We start from the raw sequence: 9732 nt of genomic DNA, 5'->3' as shown, positions 1-9732 counted from the left end.
TGTTATGCAGTGGTATTTATTTGTGGTTTCAATTTGCATTTTCTAACGAGTAAGTATTCTTTGTGCTTAGTGGTTATTCATATATCTTCTTCTGTGAAATGTCTATTCAAAATAATTTATAATTTTTCAAATATGTGATCTCTTTCTTGCTGAGATTTTAGAATTATTCTTTTATTTGGACTTAAAGTCCTTCATCAGGTATCTGTACTGTAAGAATTTTCTCTCAGGGCCAGTGCTGTGGCCTCGTAGGTTAAGCCTCTACCTGTGGCACCAGCACCCATTATGGGTGTAAGTTCGTGTCTCAGTGGCTCCAGTTCTGATCCAGCTCCCTGCAAATGGCCTGGGAAGGCAGTGGAAGACGACAGAAGTGCTACAACCCCTGTACCCATGTGTACACACAGAAGAAGCTTCTGGTGCCTAACTTTGGATCGGCCCAGCTTGTAGCAATTTGGAGAGTGAACCAGAGGGTGGAAGACCTCTCCCTCTGTCTTTCCCTCTCTCTCTCTCTGTAGCTCTGCCTCTCAAATAAATAAATAAACAAATAGATCTTAAAAAAGAATCCCCTCATTCTGAGGACTGTCTTAACTTTTCTTAAGGTTGCTTTTGGAAAACCAGGAGATTTTACTTTCATAGAGCCCAAGTCAATTTTTGTTTTTATGTTTCAAGATTTTGTTGTCCTTACTAATCTGTGTTAACATAGAAAGGTGTTTTAATTCCAAGAAGTGGTATGGCTGGGTTGTATGGTAGGGTTCTATTCAGATTTCTGAGGAATCTCCAGACTGACTTCCAAAGTGGCTGTACCAGTTTGCATTCCCACCAACAGTGCGTTAGTGTCCCTTTTGCCCCACATCCTCGCCAGCATCTGTTGTTGGTAGATTTCTGAATGTGAGCCATTCTAACTGGGGTGAGGTGGAACCTCATTGTGGTTTTGATTTACATTTCCCTGATTGCTAGTGATCTTGAAGATTTTTTCATGTGTCTGTTGGCCCTTTGGATTTCCACTTTGAAAAATGTCTATTGAGGTCCTTGGCCCATCTCTTAAGTGGGTTGTTTGTTTTGTTGTTGTGGAGTTTCTTGATCTCTTTGTAGATTCTGGTTATTAATCCTTTATATGTAGCATAGTTTGCAAATATATTTTCCCATTCTATCAGTTGCCTCTTCACTCGCCTGACTTTCTTTTGCAGTACAGAAACTTCTCAATTTGTTGCAATCCCAATCGTTGATTTTGGCTTTAACTGCCTGCACCTCTAGTGTCTTTTCCAGGAAGTCTTTGCCGGTGCCAATATCTTGCAGGGTTTCTCCAATGTTCTCTAATAATTTGATCTGTTGGGTCGTAGATTTAGGTCTTTAATCCATGTTGAGTGGATTTTTTGTGTAAGGTGTAAGGTAGGGGTCTTGCTTCATGCTTCTGCATGTGGAGATCCAGTTTTCCCAGCACCATTTATTGAATAGACTGTCCTTGCTCCAGTTGGTTTTGGATCCTTGATCAAATATAAGTTGGCTGTAGAAGTTTGGGTTGATTTCTGTTGTTTCTATTCTGTTCCATTGGTCTATCCATCTGTTTCTCTACCAGTACAATGCTGTTTTGATTACAACTGCCCTGTAGTATGTCCTGAAATCTGGTATTGTGATTCCTCCGGCTTTGTTTTTTGTTGTACAAGATTGCTTTAGCTATTCAAGGTCTCCTGTGTCTCCATATGAATTTCAGCATCATTTTTTCCAGATCTGAGAAGAAGGTCTTTGGTATCTTGATTGGTAACGCATTGAATCTATAAATTGCTTTTGGGAGAATGGACATTTTGATGATGTTGATTTTCCAATCCATGAGCATGGAAGATTTTTTCATTTTTTGGTATCCTCTTCTATTTCTTTAAGATTTTGTAATTCTCATCGTAGAGTTCTTTAACGTCCTTGGTTAAGTTTATTCCAAGGTATTTGATTGTTTTTGTAGCTATTGTGAATGGGATTGATCTTAGCAGTTCTTTCTTAGCCTTGGAATTTACCCAAAGGATATTAAATTGGTAAACAAAAAAGCTGTCTGCACCTTAATGTTTATTGCAGCTCAATTCGCAATAGCTAAGACCTGAAATCAACCTAAATGCCCATCAACAATAGACTGGATAAAGAAATTATGGGATATGTACTCTACAGAATACTATTCAGCAGTAAAAAAACAATGCAATCCGGTCATTTACAAAAAATGGAGGAATCTGGAAAACATCATACTGAGTGAAATAAGCCAGTCCCAAAGGGACAAATATCATATGTTCTCCCTGATTGGTGACAACTAACCGAGCACCCAAAAGGAAACCTGTTAAAGTGAAATGAACACTATGAGAAACGGTGACTTGATCAGTCCTTGCCCTGACTGTTGATGAACAAATTAATACTTTATCCCTCCTAGTATTTTTGTTTGTTTGTTCTACTTAATACTATTGGTTGAATTCTGTAACCAATACATAGTTATTCTTAAGTGCTGAAACTTAACTGAAAAGTGATCGCTGTTAAATATAAAAGTAGGAATAAGAGAGGGGAGAGATGTACAATTTGGGACATGCTCAAGCTGACTTGCCCCAAATGGTAGAGTTAGAAACATACCAGGAGATTCCAAGTCAATCCCATCAAGGTGGCATATACCAATGCCATCTCACTAGTCCCAGTGATCAATTGCTGTTCACAATTGATCATAATGATAGGACTAAGAGCCAAAGGGATCACATAAACAAGACTAGTGTCTGAAAATACTAACCGATAGAATCAAAAAGGGAGAGAACTATCCAACATGGGAAGCGGGAAACACAGCAGACTTACAGAATGGCAGATGTCCTAAACAGCACTCTGGCCTCAGAATCAGCCCTAAAGGCATTTGGATCTGGCTGAAGAGCCCATGAGAGTATTCCGGGCATGGAAAGCCAAGACACTCTGGCAAAAAAAAAAAATAAAATAAAATAAAAATAAAATAAAATAAAATCAATCTCCGCGAGTGAGATCCCAGGGAAAGAACAGGTCATCAAAGAAGGAGGTAGCTTTCTCTGAAGGGAGGAGAGAACTTCCACTTATGACTAAGACCTTGTCTATATATGATCAGAGTAGGTGAACTCAAAAGGCTTCCATAGCCTTGGCAACTCATGACAAGAGCCTAGGGTGATTACTGAGGCCATAAATAAGAGTGTCAATTTAATGTTAAGTCAACAACAGGAGTCACTGTGCACTTATTTCCCATGTAGGATCTCTGTCCTAAATGTGCTGTACATTGTGATTTAATGCTATAACTAGTACTCAAACAGTATTTTTCACTTTGTGTTTCTATGTGGGTGGAAACTGTTGAAATCTTTACTTAATATATACTAAACTGATCTTCTGTATATAAAGAGAATCGAAAATGAATCTTGATGTGAATGGAAGGGGAGAGGGAGTGGGAAAGGGGAGGGTTGTGGGTGGGAGGGAAGTTATGGGTGGGAAGCCATTGTAATCCATAAGCCGTACTTTGGAAATTTATATTCATTAAATAAAAGTTAAAAAAAAGGAAAAGGTCTTTTAAAAAAATGGAAAATGAAATTTACAGCTAAGTTTATTTTGATGAAAACAAATTTGAAGTGCATGTAGCTTTTTGATATAATATACACTTTCATAAAATTTATGGAGATTCCTTAAATTGAACAATGCCCCATGAGATTCTTATGTAGATTTCTGGACATTTTTATGATGTTTTCTGCCTTGTACTGCTCTGTCTTCCCAAAATGTAATCTCTGTGCATTCAGTTTTTGTTTTGTTTGTTTTTAATTCTGGAATCAGTTGAGAGTAAACTACTAGCAATGTGCTCCCATCGATTCTGAATACCCCAGTGTATTCATTCTGAGACTTCACTGCTCTAATTTGATTCCCTTATTCTGTAATTCAGACCAGAGATATCTCCAACAAAAGTCTGAGTGAATTTAGGACTCAGCTATTGAATTTTCTTTCTCTGGGAAAACAGTCAGCCCTGCCTATTGCCATTTGTGTCAAAACATTGGTTTTGTAGGTTTTATGCATTTTGGAATTGTTTCTGGTGAGTGAGTCTCTAAGTCATCATGTTTGTCCAGTCACTGTCCATTTATAGTTAGACCTCTGAGAGTAGCTTTTCTCAACCTAGAATTTATTATCAACATCAGCTGGGATCCAGGAATACAATCCAGGTCTTTTCCACGGGTAGGAGAAACCTGTTCACTTCAGCCATCACCAATGCCTTCTTGAGTCTTCATGATCCAGAAGTTGGAGTCCAGCGGAGCCAGAGCCTGGAATTGAACTTGGATATTCATTGCTCCAAAGTATATAGGATCTTTAAAAGATTGATAAGTATTATACTCATAAAACGAAATTTATAGAGTTGCTTTATGTTCACAGATCAGATTTGGACCAATTTCTCCACTGTATTATTAAGTTGCAGCTTCTCAAACATTTGGGTGTCTGAGAACCACCTGGAATGTGAGTCTTCCAACAGATTTTCTAAGAGTTTGCATTTCTCAGAAGTTGCCAGGTGATGTTGATGCTATTTGGAGAAGCACTGTAACTCAAGAAACTGCAGTATCACAACAGAACCATTTTCTTGTTTATTTGTTTTGTTTTGCCTTAGGCAGAGTATTCCAAAAATAGTAAATAAATTCACTAAGTTGGCTAACTGACTGTCCTTGAAAGGCAACTATAAATATCTCTTCTACATTATGTCTAAATATTTAATTCTTGCATTTCAAAGCTCAATTGCTTTAACATATTTAATTAGAATTATATACTAACTTAGATTTCTTCTGTTCTATAAAGTATTTCCTCATTGTTTTCTCCCTCCTAACACATATATGCATGTATGAGCACACACAACACTTAATATTTATGCATGTGCACACACTATGCATTACTCTATATGAAAATGTTAATGGATTTTGTGTACTAATTTGTGTTATTAATGTCACGTGCAGGACATTCTCTATCATTTACATGAAGAAATGAGATGAAGCATCAAAATCTCCCATATCATACAAAGGTAATAAGCATAGGTTAGATATCACTATTACATTGAAATTAACTCAGCATGAAGAATATAAATAATACAGTGTCAATCACTTTCAGAAACAATAGACATACAAAAATATGAATTTGATTCTCTATTTCCAATGGAAGTCTTACGGAATACGATTTCATGTCTATTTTTATCCTCTAAAATTGACTATATTAATGTATGTTATCAGTTAAATCATTTTAGAATAGAGGAACCAAGGTAGAGTCAAAAATTGGATACTAAATCTCAGTTTAAAAATGACCCATTTTGTTTAGTTTCATGGATCAATAGTTTCAAAAATATGGGAAAGGAATTCCTTCAGCAAATTGTAGAATGTATCTCCCAATTTTCAGATAAGAAGCTGATTTTTAGAGAATCTAAATAGCATGTCCCATACATGCAGTTTGTCAGAGTCTGGATTACAACTAACGTGTAATTTCTTTAAGAATTTTTTTTTTTTTTTTTGGACAGGCAGAGTGGATAGTGAGAGAGAGAGACAGAGAGAAAGGTCTTCCTTTTGCCATTGGTTCACCCTCCAATGGCCGCCATGGCTGTCGCGCTGCAGCCAGCGCACCACGCTGATCCGAAGGCAGGAGCCAGGTGCTTCTCCTGGTCTCCCGTGGGGTGCAGGGCCCAAGCACTTGGGCCATCCTCCACTGCACTCCCTGGCCACAGCAGAGAGCTGGCCTGGAAGAGGGGCAACCGGGAAAGAATCTGGCACCCCAACCGGCCCTAGAACCCGGTGCGCCAGAGCCGCAAGGTGGAGGATTAGCCTAGTGAGCCGCGGTGCCAGCTAACGTGTAATTTCTAACACCATGATCTTTCTAATCCACATAGCTGGAGAGTAACTTCAAAAGAATAGTGATTTCTAGGGAAATGATCTGACTTCTTTTTGGAAAACAATATCAAAGATGTTCCTTTGCTTTTATCAATAGCCTCCACTCCTTAACTTTCTCTTTTTATGCTTACCATGTGAATATGTAATATCTTAAAGGGAGCTATCCACATCAATCAGTTCAGGAATGGTGAGAATAGCATGTAATAATGTATTATTAAGGTATCATGGTGGGTCCAACAAGAATATGAAAAATTTATAGTAAAGAAGTTTCAACTGATTACATCTCCTTTCAACCTAAGAAATCATATATTATTTAGTATGTCAAATATTTTAATGGATTCATATTATTCTAGATAAATAACTCAAAAATATAATTTATTATAGAATAATGCTTGCATGAACAATTGAAATATCTGTTTTGTTTTAGAAATCAATCTACAGAAAAAGTCAATCTATGAAATGCTACCTTAATATATTGTTCTCAAAACTGAAAAACCAAAATCTAGATAATCAAGTAAGGCTAGAAGAGCAGCATGATTTGAAGCAGCACCACAAATATTTAATCAAAGTAAAATTATTCCTAGAATCTGGCAAATAGCCTTTGCTCTGCATCCAACAACAACCCTATGCAGGAAGAAAATATTTTTTGAAGGCTTCACATCTGAAGTTGACACTTTCATAAAACTTCCATGATGTTGCTCTCTTCTTAAGCATTTGTGAGATTAGGATGTTAACACTGCAATAATTATGTGAGTTCATGTAGATCAATGTTCACTTTATAGATGAATAAACCAAGGTTCAGAGAAAAGCATGACTTTGAAAAGGCTTCCTAGTGATTTCTAAGGAGAACTGGATATGGACTTCTGACCATGTCTTCTAAACCATCACATTCTGCACAATTATTTGGTCAAAACAATGAATTGCTGGTGTTGTGGGCTCTAAGATTACCTATTCTGTGTTTGTTCCTCTCAGTCACTCTGTCACTCATGATTCACAATAAGTCAAATACTTTGAGCCTCAAACCCAGGAGGTTTAGATTTTTCAGTTAGTTTCAGCTCAAAGGAAGCTTTACCTTATCAGTTATAGCAACAATTCTGAAGAGAAACTTTCTTTAATTAAAAAAAAAAAGTCATGAATATGATTGTTCAGTTTGGATTGTTAAAGAAAGTGAATAAATTGCTATCTATAAAAAGCTTCTTGTTGGTTTAACACAAAGAGTGAACTTTGCAGAAGTCTATAATTAAAATCTAAATTCTCACTTAGTTTTAATATTAGGAAGCCAAGATCTCCACTTTTAAAAGAATGACTTTTAAAAACAATGACCAAATTTGTCCTATTCAGTCCAAATCCTCTTTATTCCTTTTTCCATAAAGCCACTGACATTACATTTTCAAGTTACTAATTCGGACCTTGGGACACTGCCATATTGTGAAGCATAGGATGGAAAAGCAACTCATAATGATCCAAATGTCAACATTTGAATCAGAAAATTGAGCACAGTTAAAAAGTACATTTCTTTAACTAAGAAAGTACCAGTGAACAGAACCATGCATTTTAGGAAAGTGAAAAAATCGCACATGATTCGTTATTATTCACATTTCAAAAGGGAGGTAGATAGAAACTGGAGGAAGTTATAGACATGGAGCAAGAAAACCCAGACTTAAATGATCAACTGTTAGTGTCAGGGTGACCAGGTGAGGTCTTAACACTCTCTGAACCTCAGTTTACTTGTATAGAAAATGGAGACAATGATAATCAGATTTCACTATCTACTTAAACATGTACACATACAGTTATTGATTATTCAATATGATGATAAATTTGAAAGTACTTAGAATATATAATATGCAGTTGCTAAAATGTACTTACACAGCAGGTAGGAGATATTAATGATAGATTCTCATACCAGGATATTGCATAGTAATTATTCCGAATATTTCCATTTTATAATAAAAATATCTGTATTAATTCATGGAGAGAATACCTCTTAGATTATGGCCAAAGAGTTTAACATACGTTGACTAAATAACCATTTTCAGCAACTGACACAGGTGTTTAAGGATATAGATGTATCTTCGAAAGAAAAGGCAAAATAAAAATATCTATCATTTATAACTTTTTCACATTGGTATCTATGAATTTAAAGATATATTTCCAAGATGGAACAATGGCTTTAGGATCTAATAAACATCAGACAAAGGAAAAACTATTTTTAAAAGGCACTCAATGTACTGTGTTTCACAGTGAACAGTGCCAGTTCCAGAACAGACAATATACTCTGAGAGAAGAGGCCCTGTGGCCAATTTTGACATCATCCTATGACAGAGCTGAGCCACCAGGAGCCAAGTTCAGATAATGATGTCATTATGTAACTGAAAATTCCATCTGTGGGCCTAACTATAGAACTATGATTTCATAGAAAAGGAAATGATGAGATGAGAATGGATCATCTTTTCTCTATGACATTGATGGTTTAAATAATGTCAGGTGTCAACTGATGGGGAGTGAATATCATTTTCCTTGAATATTTCAGTCTGTCAGCAAAGTACTCACTGATAGTGTGAATATGAATTTTTAAGAAACATTTACTTATTTTCTTCTTAATTTTCTCTATAATGATAGTGAAGCTTTGATAAAGTACAGTATTATGAACTGCATATATAAAGATTATATTGTGATAGTTCAGAAATGCTTAATATTTTTTCCAGTTAGTGTGTGGCTTGGGCACTCGTGGTCTAATATGTGCTGTATAGCATTGAACCTTTCAAAATACATGGATCTAATGGATATAAGTTTATTGTTAGGAAGTAACAAATATGAACAATAGTATGTAACTGATTGATGATACTTATATTCAAGCATTGAGTTAAGCTATAGAATATATATGAATGAAGTGGTTTTCGTAGAAGGATCTTTAAGAAGCTTATGAAAATTGTGCATTATAAAAATGTAAACTTTTATTTAAAAAATTTGCATCAAAATAAACTTACCTTATAATTCCATTTACCCATGGACTTTTCAAGGATCCTTTGTCTCAGAGTGTCCATTATATTTCAGCCCTTACACCCATTTCATTTATTCCTCACTGAGAAATCCTGTGTTTCATTCTATAGCAGGTGAAAAAGTATTTTAAGGTTTTGCCTTTTCTTGTGACCTTTAATATGTAATTCTGGTTATTAAACATCAACTTGGAAGTGACTGATATCAAAATTTTGTAAGAGGCCATTCTATTTGTTCATTTAAAAATGCATTTATCATGCATTTATTGAGGTTCTACTATGTGCCAAGTGCTAGACAGATGAAGGTCCTTTATGAGTAACACTCTTCTGGAGGAAACTAGAAAATCAGCTCCTCTTAATGGAAAGACAACTTATTATTCTAAAGGGGGCACTATTAATAACTTTACACAATTAATCAGAAATCTTAAAACATTAAGGGAAGGCTACCTAAAAGAATTTTAAATCATAAAATTACAACTTGGATACTAAATGAGGTAAAATTCTGTAAATAGGCTTGAAATCTAGTTACATCTAGGACACAATCCTCATCTCCATTTTTTCTTATTTGCTACTGAACTGTATTATTTTGTTTCATTGTTCTTTAACACAGACTAGCTGGCTGAGAACACTTGGCGATGGAGGAATAAAAATGAATAGACTAACAGTGCAAGGTTGTGAGTAAGTAAATTATGCAAGTTCTGGAATCATTATAGACCCAGGTCCAAAGCAAAATGCCAAATTCTTATTTTGACTTTAGATATTCACATAAAAACATTTTTAAACAATCCAGAAACAAATTACAGACAACCCATCAACTAAAGTGACATATTGATTTAGTTTATGAAACCTATGGGCTTACTTTC

At 35.6% G+C, this 9732-nt stretch overlaps 1 long non-coding RNA gene across 1 annotated transcript in view; it reads left to right on the top strand.

Moving 5' to 3' along the window:
* Positions 1-3472: 3472 nt before the first annotated feature.
* LOC138849488 (uncharacterized) overlaps positions 3473-9732 on the top strand; it is a 57921-nt gene continuing 51661 nt past the window's right edge. Inside the window, exons 1-2 of the long non-coding RNA XR_011388357.1 lie at positions 3473-5017; positions 9480-9547. This is a non-coding gene — a long non-coding RNA (uncharacterized lncRNA). The remainder of the gene's footprint in view (positions 5018-9479; positions 9548-9732) is intronic.

Source organism: Oryctolagus cuniculus, chromosome 4 (genome assembly GCF_964237555.1).
Source record: "Oryctolagus cuniculus chromosome 4, mOryCun1.1, whole genome shotgun sequence".
Lineage (NCBI taxonomy): Eukaryota > Metazoa > Chordata > Mammalia > Lagomorpha > Leporidae > Oryctolagus > Oryctolagus cuniculus.
Note: the sequence above shows the minus strand (reverse complement) of the source record. Positions and strands in the feature narration are given on the sequence as shown.